Here is a 12164-nt window from a genome sequence, read left to right on the forward strand (position 1 = left end):
CCTGATTGTAATTGGCTCCGTCAGCGGACTAACCAGCTTCTTTTTTGCCACTCCAACGACCTGGATACTCTGTCCAGAAAGGGCCAATCGTGGAACCACGGCCGACCTTATAGTCGATCTAGTAGCTCCCGTATCAACCAAAAAGGTTGTAGGATGACCGTCAAGATCTGCTTCCACAAAGGGTCCTGCCTGGTCCACTTCTAGAATGGTACTGAGCATACAATCCCCGTCCTCATTAGACCCTAATCGGGCGAACAAGCTTATCTCATTTTCCTCACTCACTTCAAACATTGGCATCTGCAAGTAAGTGCGAGCTCCCTGCTGTACAGTCTGTATTCTAGGTGGCTGGGGAACCTGCATCTGCGGGACGCCAGTCCCCCCTTTCACCATTCTGGGTCTGGTTACCGTCTGTACCACTTCCGTCCCAGGGGCCTGAACTACCTCTCCTTCCGGCTGCGTCTGATTCCATGGATTCAGGGGACACTCGCGTCTCCAGTGTCCAATCTGATGACACTGGTGACAAGCGGTAGTCTTTTTCAATATCGCCACATCCATCCCTGTCCTAGGGTCTATTGGTCTCGGCCTTCCTTGCCCCTGGACGTTCTGATTTCCTGCCTGATAATTCCCCTGTCTCCTTACCACTGCTCCGCCATTAGGCTGTCCCTGAGCGGTTTGCATCTGAACAAGCATGAGATTATCCTTCAATTTCCTATGCTTAGATTCGATCTCATCAGCACAGTACCTAGTGTACCGCAAGATTTCGTCAACCGGTTTATTCTGCCAGCAGATCAGATGTTGCTGTATCATAAGACTAACCTCTGGCCTCAATCCCAACACAAATTTTGAGACAAACTGTCCCATATCCTTTTTGTCCAACGCATCTAGACCACTATACTGCTTAAAAGCCTGCAAGAGTCTCTCATAAAACTCATGCACCGTCTCTTTAGGTTCCTGCACTGTCCTGTCTATTTTCACCCAATCGATGTCTTGAGGAGAAACCTTCTCCTTCAGCCAGGCAATCACTCGCTCATACATCCTCATTACTGCCGGTGATGGACCATTCGTGTACGCATTTCTCTCAGGCTCTTGAGTTGGCCAATCAATGGCAGTCTTACATGCCGCCCACAAATCTCCCGGGACCACAATGTCGAACAAAGTATTCAGATTGGTCCACAATACCTTTGAGATCTTAACAAAACGATCAACTTGCTTATACCACTCTACCGGCTTCTCCCTAAGCCGGGGAAAATCATTGGTAAATGCCGCCAAATCACCTCTACTCCAGGGTACGTACACATAACCTCCATTCTGCACTTCCCTTAAAGGGAAATTTCCTATTTTTACCTGGCCTCCACCCGGAGGTGGGGTCCCTCCTATCATTCCTCTAGAACTTTTCTTCCTGGACCATTTTTCTTCCCATTTATCAAGCGTCATCCATACTCGAATGGCCAGGATCAACTCTCTACTGTGAGCCCTTAATCCAACGACCCTTTTCTCCTCCAGTTCCTGGTCACTGTACTGCAACCTATGGCTTCCTTGCAATGTTTTAGTCTTAGACAAATCCATCTCATATCGCTTAGCCAATTCTGACAATTTCTCATGTGCCGCTCGTGCCTTCCGAGTCACATCCTTCGCCACAAAAAGTATTTCGTCCGGTCCATATGTTACCACTCTCTCAAGGGATAAGCTTCCGCTTATCATCTCATCCACTTCTGCTTTTAGCCTTACTACATCTATCATTCCGACTCCTAGGGCTCCTTTCAGGACCTCTCTGCAGACCACCCTTCCTCTCCCGTCTTCCTCACATTCCTGGTTCTGCAACCTCCCTTCTCGAAACATTTCCCTTGGGGCAGACTGATCTCCGAAGCTGACCTGCTCTCTCTCTTCCATCCTTACCCTCGGGTCCTGGCCTCTCTGTGGCGGTACCCATGATCGTAAATCTGATCTCGACTCCATCAGGGACCTCGGCCTCTCTGGTCTCTGCTCTCTTTGCTCCCCTGAGGAATCTGACATGGCTGGCAAAGGTGTACTCCATTCTATAGGGTTCGGATTCCGGGTCATTGCACCCGCCAGGCCACTTTCTGCGACTTCTCCCCTGACCTCCTCGGTTGTCCGCTCCGGGTTTCCGCCCTCTCGGTGGTAAATCGAAACTATGGGTCCAATGGTAACCGGTACCTTAAAGGCGTCCGGTAACCTCCCCTCTCTCTCTACCTTTACACTTGCCTCAGACGGGCTCCTCGTGCTCTCTGTTCCTATTGAGAGTCTCCCTTCTACTCTCATTTCTGAATTGCTCATTACTCTTCTCGTAGCTTCTATTTGAACCAATGTCCCCTCTGGGACTTCTGGGTTATACGGAGGTGGTCTCTCTGACAATAACCTTTCCAATAAGTCATCGTCTATGTCACTCTCGTCCTCTTCTTCTGACTTTACATTCCTTACCCCCTCTGAAGTAATCAACAAGGGGTAAAGTCTCTCCTCCTCTATCGCCTGCACTCTCCATCTTTTCTCCACTGCGTCCCAGCTAGCATCCTGATAAGCCCTGATCGACTTCTTCACTCTTTCCTGATTCCTCCCTCTATCCCTATCATGCGCTGCTCTAATCCACGCATGTAGTGCTTCAAACTGTGTGGGCCTTGGCAAAGGCCGTAACCCCGCCATTACAGATTTCAACTGGTACAACACTGCTAGCCTGAACGAGCCATATCTCGGGAATGCTAATTCCCCCTCCCTTTGGGTCATTTTATGCCAATTCTAGAGCCAAATAATCGTGTGCAACCCCACATTCTTTGCCATATAATGTGTTGGAGTATCCTCGGGAGGGGCCTCTTCTCCCTCTCGAGTAACTACATGCTTATCTCCTCTACACATTTCTCGGAAGACCTTAAAACACTTCATGATTGAAAAATTCGGTCTCACACACTGTGAATCTTGATATCAACTCCTCCAATAACAGCGCGACTAACACCAACCGACCTATCACAGCGCGACACTCTCTGACGTCACCTGTCTTTGTTCGCAGCAGTTCCCTCCTTCACAATTCACGTCTCACCCTTGCATTCGTCCCATTCATACACTGAAATAACCGTTTGTGTTACTTCTCTGGCTGTCCGTCCACAGCCTCTGACTGTTCGTCCACAGTCTCTCGAAATAGTTGACCTCGGCTGGCAACAATCTGTCACCTCTGATAGGTTACAAATACTTTTATCCAGAAATAAGGGGAAAGTAGAGGTAAAAGTTAGGTTCACCCTCCACAAATATATCTATCAGAAAAACTACCTGAACGAGTCAGGTAGACAGGAACCTAACCGGGAGAAACAAAAGGTGTAGGAAACAATTTGATCCTTAAAGACACCGTTATCAGAAAGAAAGGGAAGTATTATCTCTTTCTATAGTCCCCTCACTCACCAGGGTTTCCCCACGGTGACATGCTTCATCATAGGGGTCCTCCCAGTCCTCTACGGACTGAGGCGTGCTACGACTTGCGGTGTTACGTAGGAGCACTAGAAATTTTGTAAACTATGTGTAGTGCAAGTGAAGTAGTGGTGGAGTGGGAAAATTAAAATAATCAGCTAGTGGGCTACAAAATAAACTTTATTGGTGCTCTAAGCTGAAAAAATTAAAAACGGGGTAATATGACAAGGGACCCTAACTATAATGGAAAGGTGTGCCTAGCATATCTTGAAGTCAACTAGTTTCGAGCTCCCCAGCTCTTCGTCAGGACTACACTGGGTATGATTATTATTTCTCCACGGCCCCGTAGCGAATTGTAACAAGCGTATAATTGGAACAAATATCCCATTCCTCATGACTATTCATCACTTCCCCTTCCCACTCCAAGATGGCGGCTTTCATCTCAGCCGATCCCATTGACCTAGGTCTGAGCAGCTCCAGCCTGTCTTTTCAATAAAGTTCGAGTTTTCCTCAATATATGAGCTTTATCATATTATGGCTCCATATTTCACCGTCTCTCGCCCTCATAACTTGTTTTGAGTTGCGAGTGATTACATACCCACGCTGGAGCATTGAGACCTTACAGAAAATATATTTGAATACTTAATAGTATCAAAATCAACAGTCCCATCCTTTTCCAAGATGGCGGCTCCACTCGCATACCGGCACCGGAGCTTGCCCTCTTCTATCTCTAGCCTTGTAACACGCCCGCCAGCACATAAAAACATTGCGGCTACGAGGACACGCCAGAATGCGGTCCGAGAGGTTTGGCTTCCAGTAGGTGTCAGAAGTATGCGGGGTTCAACGTACAAGTAAGTGCTGCCATTCTCTACTCCCGGACGGAGCGAGGAGACCCTTCTCCTTCTCCCTCACACCATGCTGGGCGATCCGTCATTACGGTACACGCCTTTTTCCCTAACGATCTCGATTCCTATCCTCCATTAGATGTACGAGATCTCCGCATCCCCTCCAGTGACCATGAGGCACAGTGTTGCTTTTTCTTAAGTATGTTACATGTTTTATGTTGTATGTTATTGTATATGTAGTCAGACCTAATAATTTATTTAATTTCAGCACACTTTTTCCATCACCACGCCGGCATGGAGTGAATAATTGCATCTCTTCTGTCTTTCACTTAGCGGCACGTCAGTCATGGAAGTGTGCATCCACCTGTGTGTAGTGTGCTCACAACTTTAGCGGCAATTATGTATTACACTATGCGTATATATATCTATATTTTTTCCTCGCAATTAACTGTGATTTTGTACTTTACAGATCAGTGTGCTAACGTACATTACGTATGTATATTTTTTTTAAAAACGCATGCCTTACTATTGTGGCATCACACTTATTTCACCCTATTAAGGTTGACTAGGAGTGGCAAGTTTCTCGACACTGGGCTGGTCCCAGTGTAGTCCTGACGAAGAGCTGGGGAGCTCGAAACTAGTTGACTTCAAGATATGCTAGGCACACCTTTCCATTATAGTTAGGGTCCCTTGTCATATTACCCCGTTTTTAATTTTTTCAGCTTAGAGCACCAATAAAGTTTATTTTGTAGCCCACTAGCTGATTATTTTAATTTTCCCACTCCACCACTACTTCACTTGCACTACACATAGTTTACAAAATTTCTAGTGCTCCTACGTAACACCGCAAGTCGTAGCACGCCTCAGTCCGTAGAGGACTGGGAGGACCCCTATGATGAAGCATGTCACCGTGGGGAAACCCTGGTGAGTGAGGGGACTATAGAAAGAGATAATACTTCCCTTTCTTTCTGATAACGGTGTCTTTAAGGATCAAATTGTTTCCTACACCTTTTGTTTCTCCCGGTTAGGTTCCTGTCTACCTGACTCGTTCAGGTAGTTTTTCTGATAGGTTACAAATACTCAAATCCACATGCAGCAACTCACGACCAGCGTCAAGTTGCCATGCACTCACACATTCACTCCCCCTATCTCGGTCCAGGTGATCGATGGTACCTCACGATCTCCTTTGGGTGGTCAACAAAATCTACCACGGGTGTCTTCTACACCACTCTTCCCGGGCTGCGCGCGCTCACAGCCTGATCTCGCAATTACTCAACATTAACTCTAGCTCCGCAAGACATCACACAACAAATCAACACCGCAATCTATACCATCTCATCCTGTTGATACTCACTTCACGAACTGCTGCTTCCTGCCGCACTGCTACTCGCCGTCTATGTTCATCATCCGCCGTCGTCCGCTGCTCACCATCTGATGATTCACCGTTACTTATCGTCTATGGGTCTCGAGGATCACTTATCTTATCTAATCGTCCCTCGCTATCAGAAGTAACCATCCTACTCTGCTACCAACTGCTGGGGCCCAATTTTCTTGAAGCAATTTATCTCAAGAACCCACTCTGGTCGAATGAACCTTTTTACTTGCCCAATAGCGTTGAGGGAGCAAACACAATTATCAAAGAATGCCTTCCGCAATTTGACATAATTGAAGACTCGGAGGTCAATTTCTATTCCTTTCTGAGTTTTATTATCAGAAAAAACATCTGCAGATACAAGCACCTTAGCACAAGGTTCAACAAGTAAATGGGTACTAACACAAATGCCACTCTACGAAGAATCCGCATACGACTGAATATGAACAAAAGCACGGCTTCTAAAAGCATGAGGTAGATAACTACCAAGCTAATGTCGATGTTAGGAATCATTAAACAAAAGCATTTCTGTCCCTACTCTATGCTAGATGACGTCCCTGCTTACCATTCCCTTGAGACCCAGGAACTCGTGAAAAGGTGTCAGAAGTGAACTTCCTAAGAAGTCTTCACTTGGAGAGCTCAATCTAAACGCTCCTTCTAGCTCCTCGCCTACTTTCTCTCTCTGCTCTGGGCTACTCTCTTCTCTGCTCTGGGCTACTCTCTTCTCTGCTCTCAACCCTTGGGGTGCTGTCCCTTATACAAACCCCCAAAACAAAGAACACGCCTTCTGGCACACCTCCTCGACCGGATCTTCTTCCTGTAATTTTCCATTCAGCTCCGTCCATCTTCCCTCGTCCATCAGCTTGGCCTTGAGTCCCAGACGCCATCGGCACTAGGAGTTACGAATGGCACATTCCAATGCACTCCCATGTCTGGCTTTCTCCATAATTCAACTGTTAAACAAAGACCTTTTTACTAACGAACCAACTGTCCTTGCACCTGCGGTGAGATCACAGAGTGAAGAAATACTTCGCATCCTTTACTTCTACAATTTACTGCAGCCTAAAACCTCTTCTAAAGTAAATCACTTGCGGCCTACCGCATACAGCTAACATAAGAAATACCAGGCCTTTCTCGTCCACGATATATGGGACTTCGGGCCTCTACTAGGTTAAATACACTATTAAATTACATTCTAACGTTAGTGCTTTTACTTTCACATACATGAATAAAACGCCATACATGAATTAATCCAATCTAATTACACATTTAGTCGAGTACATTGCATTAAACAGAAACTCATCGTTTTACATTTTCTTAAATGCATCCATTATGCTTTCCGCGTCTCCTAATGCTTCTATATTGAGACATAGCTAATACATTTCTTAATAAATTTCGCACAGCACAACTAAAGATACGTTCATTATATGCGAGTGCCAACTAACAGTGAATATGATGCACCCCTACAATTTTCAATACTTTTAGGCGCTACATCACCTCTTTCTATGAGAAAGAGGAAAATGGCATCAACAATTGTTTTTGTGCAGGAAGGTGTCCCTTCCTGCACAAAACAATCATCCCCACAACACAGGCACCCTTACAACATGACACAAGGGAGCCTGCGCTTGTGCATTGCAGCCAATTGTGCGCCAGCGCTTGGGAAAGCACACGGATGTGTTGTATTGCTGTTAATACGAAGCATCCCTGTGCTTTTTAAATGACGTAGCTCGACACAGCAAAATGGCTTGCGGCGCCACGCTGCGTCATTGTTTAGATTCATGTCATACGCAAAGACATCAAAAGGCTGTTTCCTTAGGAGGAGATGCATTGTCTCACAATATTTCGATTCACTACATAAGTAACATAATTCAACAAGATGCTTCATGTGCAGTGAAAAAGTGCCTGTGCAATACGTGAATGCACGTGAAAAGACATGTACCATATTGGTTGATCAATCTTAGCTGTTTTAAATACACATCTATTTTAGACTGGGTAAGGTTATGGAGTCCATTGATTTTGGTCAGCAAAACTGTGTGGTTCAGACAATTGTATCATCGACAATTACCCCCAATGTTAGAACATTTCACTTGATCATCGGACAGGGTCTTCCTCAGGCCAGCACATGGAGACAGCCTAGTCTCCTTTGTAAGATCTTATCAGTTTGGGGATCTGAGTCCTTAGCCTTAACTGTCATTCATGAAGTGAGAACTATCTCTGGGCCCTTCCCAGGATTGGGTGAACAATAGATGATGGGAATGGACATCACTTCCTCCTTCTCTGAATCTTCTGTTGGGATCTGAGTCTAAGTACCTTTGCTATAGGAATGCTCAGACTAAGTTGCTAGGTTAAAGATAAGTGGGTGTGACTGCTACTGTTAAAGTTGTAAGACAGGATGTTGAGGCCCTCCTGAAATTGCATTTGTGCTGTCTCGTGAGTTTTTGGAGGAGATCAGGAGCAAGTTCAGGGCTCGACAGTCCTTTTATTCCATCTGGCATTTCCTTTTTAGGCTGAGACCTTGGTCGCTGTTTTTGACAGCCCAGGGCCACACCTGGTGCCTCTGTCACTTTCCCAAGCTCTCCAAGGCTAAATGCCACAAGCACAAGAGGCTTCAAGAGACAGAGAAAGAAAGGGTGGGAGGGAGACAGTAGAGTAAAAATGATCAGAGAGGGAGAAGAGAAAGAGGAGAGGAGAGAGAGAAAATGGATGAATTGAAAGAGAAAGATTGCGCAAGGAGATGAAGGGAGTGGGGCTGCTTTTGGTTCACCAGTCCAACCCTGAGCAAGTTTGGTGAGGCTGGCACAGAATAACTGGTTCTAGATCTGGTGCTCCTAGGTGCACACTGTGAAAAGGAAATAAAACCACTCCTTATGTGGCTGTTATTATTATTATTTGTACATTTGTAAAGTGTACCTGGCTGATAGGTGTTAGGGAGCATAACAAGAACTTGAGTGATAACAGTATTTTACAAAAAGCTGTTCAGAAGGGTTCTATAAACAAGGACATACAAACATCAAAAAATATTTGACCCTGGAACAACAAGGATACGTTAGTTTATAAACTGCCTGAAAGGTGGGAATTGTATTGTCTTCTCAATCCAGTAATTGGAGCTACCATTCTTAGGTAGGGTGCAAGAGAATTACACAAGGAGTAGGTTGCTTCCTAAAGTGGGCGTCTGAGATTCTGCATTTCAAATAGCAGTGGATTTCTGCTTGTTAACTCTCTTGACCCTCTGAAGATGGTGAGAAGTTTGGTGATGTTAGGAGGGCTGACACAGAAGAGAGTGTGGCAGTAGATTTTGAATTGTTCTCTTGCAAGAACGGGGAACCAGTGGGGGACTCAGAGAATTGGGGTGAGGGGTGGTCATTTTTGCAGAATGGACCTGTTTGGACGCTGAGTGCATGACAGGTTTGAGAAAGGCGAGGTGTATGGCTGGCATACAAGCTAGTATAGTGTTCCCATAGTCCAATCTTGATAGGATGAGAGCATGGACTGTAGTTGTAGGTTGGTTGGATGAGAGGAGATGGGAAATTCTTTTAAGAATGAGTCAATGGAAATATTCTTCCTTGGTCATATTATTTAGTTGGAGGATAAGAGAGAGGCTGCATACAATGTGAATCCTAAAGGGTTGCCTGAGGTGGAGGATGTGGGACAGAAGCCATCAGGTTTTAGCAAATTTGCGATGGATGAGTTGATTTTATAGTTGTTGGAGTACTTGCCTCCTTTTACGGCACGCCCTCTTATCATTTAGGGATCAAGGCATTCACTAAAATGCTCAAAAGAAAGAAGAAATTTACTTTATTGTAAACACTATATCTGTTCCAAATAAATCACTTACTCCCTCATTTCTGGTTTTTAAGTGCTTAGATGAAATTATTCACGATTTTTTTATTTTTCTGCCAGTTGGAAATACCATGTAATTTTCAGCACTACAGGTCTGTTGTTTATTTCATGGATTAAGATGAGGAAGAGCTTGGCAATTTAATGGCTGTTGGACTGCACTGAGTGTATGTGCATTTTGCAAATTCTTATTTCTATCAGTGGGTGGACTTCAATGAAATTAGCTCATAAGTGTTACTGTAGTACTGAATATCGTCCTCCAGAATATCATGGTAAAAGAATATCGAGCAAACACAAGGAGATGATGGACGGAGCGCTGAAACTTTCAGACACTCACCCCCAGTCACAGATCTGGGTTGAATCCATCATTGTTCTTTAGCTCACTTCGCCACCCCAGTTCAGACACAGCTATATGCAAATCAGTCTTCACCCTGTGCCTAATGGGAACAGTCCAACCCGAACTGCCAAGCCAAGTCTTCCCTGGACCGGAAACAAGCATCCTGGGACCAGTTTCGGGCTAACAGCCCTCCTCAGCCAGGCTTGCTTAAATCCAGTGGCAAAGTGAGCAAGGGACCCACGTCTGGGCATACCCTGCCAACTTAGGGTGAACAAAGCTAACACAAGGAGATGATGGACGGAGTGCTGAAATGTTTCAGACACTCACCCCCAGTCACGGATCTGGTTTGAATCAATCATCGTTCTTTAGCTCACTTAGCCATCCTAGTTCAGACACAGCTATATGCAAATCAGTCTTGACCCTGTGCCTCATGGGAACAGTCCAGCCCGAACTGCCAAGCCATGTCTTCCATGAACCGGAAACAAGCATCCTAGATCCGGTTTCTGGGTAACACCCTTCATCAGGCAGGCTAGCTTGAATCCAGTGGCAAAGTGAGTAAGGGACCTTCGTCTGGGCATACCTTAGGAAATCTTGCACTATTTCTGTCTTTAGAGATACAGTTCTGTTCGAGGGAAATGTGAACTGCTGCTGATTTAGTCCGCCTGCTCGATACCACTGCGGTTACCTTGCCGGTCATCACCCCGCCTCCTCTTGGTGAGGTGATCACCCCGGTAGCGGCCTGGGGGGCTAAGCGTCGGCCTGTGGAAGAAGGAAAAGGAACCCGGCGACTCCCGCCGATCCCCTTCCATCGCGGGTCTCCTGTGACTACTGGCGCATCCACAATCCATTTGGCGGCAAGTAAGCGTGGGCAAGTGCAGGGGCGGCCGGTAGCAGTGGCAGGTGCGGCCCAGCGAACTGTTCACCGTGACCCGCAGCTATGACTGGACCCGGACGGGTTTCGTGTCCCAGAGGTCTGCCTTCTGCAGCTTCCTGCCTCTGAAATGACCCGGCGCCGTCGAGCGCCCCAGTGACCTTTTCCGACGTCACGGGAGCTGGAAAGCCTGAGGGGCAGCAGCAGGGCCGCGCGACATCAGGAGCAATGCGGGGGCGGCTGACAGAACTAGCGGGGGTGGCCCAAGGCGCAGACCGCCGTGACCCGCATCTCCGGTGGGACCCGGGTTGTGCCTAAGTCCTGGAGTCGTTCTCACTCTTTCCCGCCACCGCAACTGAAGCAGCGTGGGGGAGTGCATCCAGACACAAGGGGCCAGAGACAGCGGGGATTTAAAGAGACCGCACAGCTCAATAAAAGCTGAGCAAACAAAAACAGCTGGACAGCAATTTGAAACGGGCTTTGCGGAACGACAAGCTGAAGTGCCCCAACAAACAGCGGACAGCTGTAACAATTAAGGAGCTGTTTGGAAGGATCGCCTGGAACACAGGAACAGCGTTGGCTGAGACAGTTTGGTTGGTGCATAGGGACCGGTGGCAGCACCCCACCCTCACAGCGTTGGGCGGCACCAGTCCGCAGACCTGGCCAGGTGCATTTCAACCAGGCACAATTGGTGCATAAGACTAAAAAAAAAAAAAAGCAGCATTTAAGAGCACTAGAAGATGGCAAGGCGTGGGGGCAAAGATCAGCCAGAGGAGCTGGGAGAATTGCTGAGGAAGATCTGGGCAGCATCTGACGGTAACAGGAGTGAGTGGCTGCAGCCGCAGCCGTGGCAGGATACCGGGGAAGGACCAAGCCAGCAACATGACGATGCCATCGCGCCAGCACCCAAGGGAAAAAGGAAGGCACCAGCCAAGCTTGCAGAGGCAGCAGAAGTCAAGAACGCCCCCCAGAGAAGGCCCCGGCCGCTTGTAGCTAACCGGGCGGCGGCAGGACCAAGCAGCGGGACCAGGGACGCAACAACAAGTGATTAGCATATTAGTTTGATAGTAAAAGAATGTTTCAAAACAATGGCACCACTGTTGCTGAAGGAGTTGGGCATGCAGGGGCTAGGGGCGACAGGAGCCCAAACAGAAGGGGAGGTTTCTGGGTTGCTATGGCACCTACTGGACCCAGGCCAGGCACGCCAGTAATGCTTGAGTGGCCAGGGCGCACACGAAGTCCGGGGAGAGATAGGGTCTCCCATAGCGGCATGGGGTGGCGTGACCACAACAGGTGACACGCCCAATGCTCCCCCTGCAACAGAACCATACTCAAGGCCCTCACCAGGTCCGGCATCCATGACCTCTAGCGAGCCTCATACCACTAGCAGTCAAGGGAAGGATATGGAGGAAAGAGTTTATTGATATTTTTACACTGTTAGAGATACAGTTAGATGGGCTGGACCTGACTATTTGCGACAAGATGGATGAT

The 12164-nt window shown here is 47.2% G+C and overlaps 1 protein-coding gene and 1 pseudogene across 1 annotated transcript in view; one reads left to right on the top strand and one right to left on the bottom strand.

Moving 5' to 3' along the window:
• The window catches only part of LOC146817919 (uncharacterized), a 50328-nt pseudogene extending 39717 nt beyond the window's left edge, over positions 1–10611 (bottom strand).
• PLD5 (phospholipase D family member 5) overlaps positions 1–12164 on the top strand; it is a 1783935-nt gene that overhangs the window by 166520 nt on the left and 1605251 nt on the right. The gene's annotated exons all lie outside the window — the stretch shown is intronic.

This window comes from Triturus cristatus, chromosome 6 (genome assembly GCF_964204655.1).
Source record: "Triturus cristatus chromosome 6, aTriCri1.1, whole genome shotgun sequence".
Taxonomy (NCBI): Eukaryota; Metazoa; Chordata; class Amphibia; order Caudata; family Salamandridae; genus Triturus; species Triturus cristatus.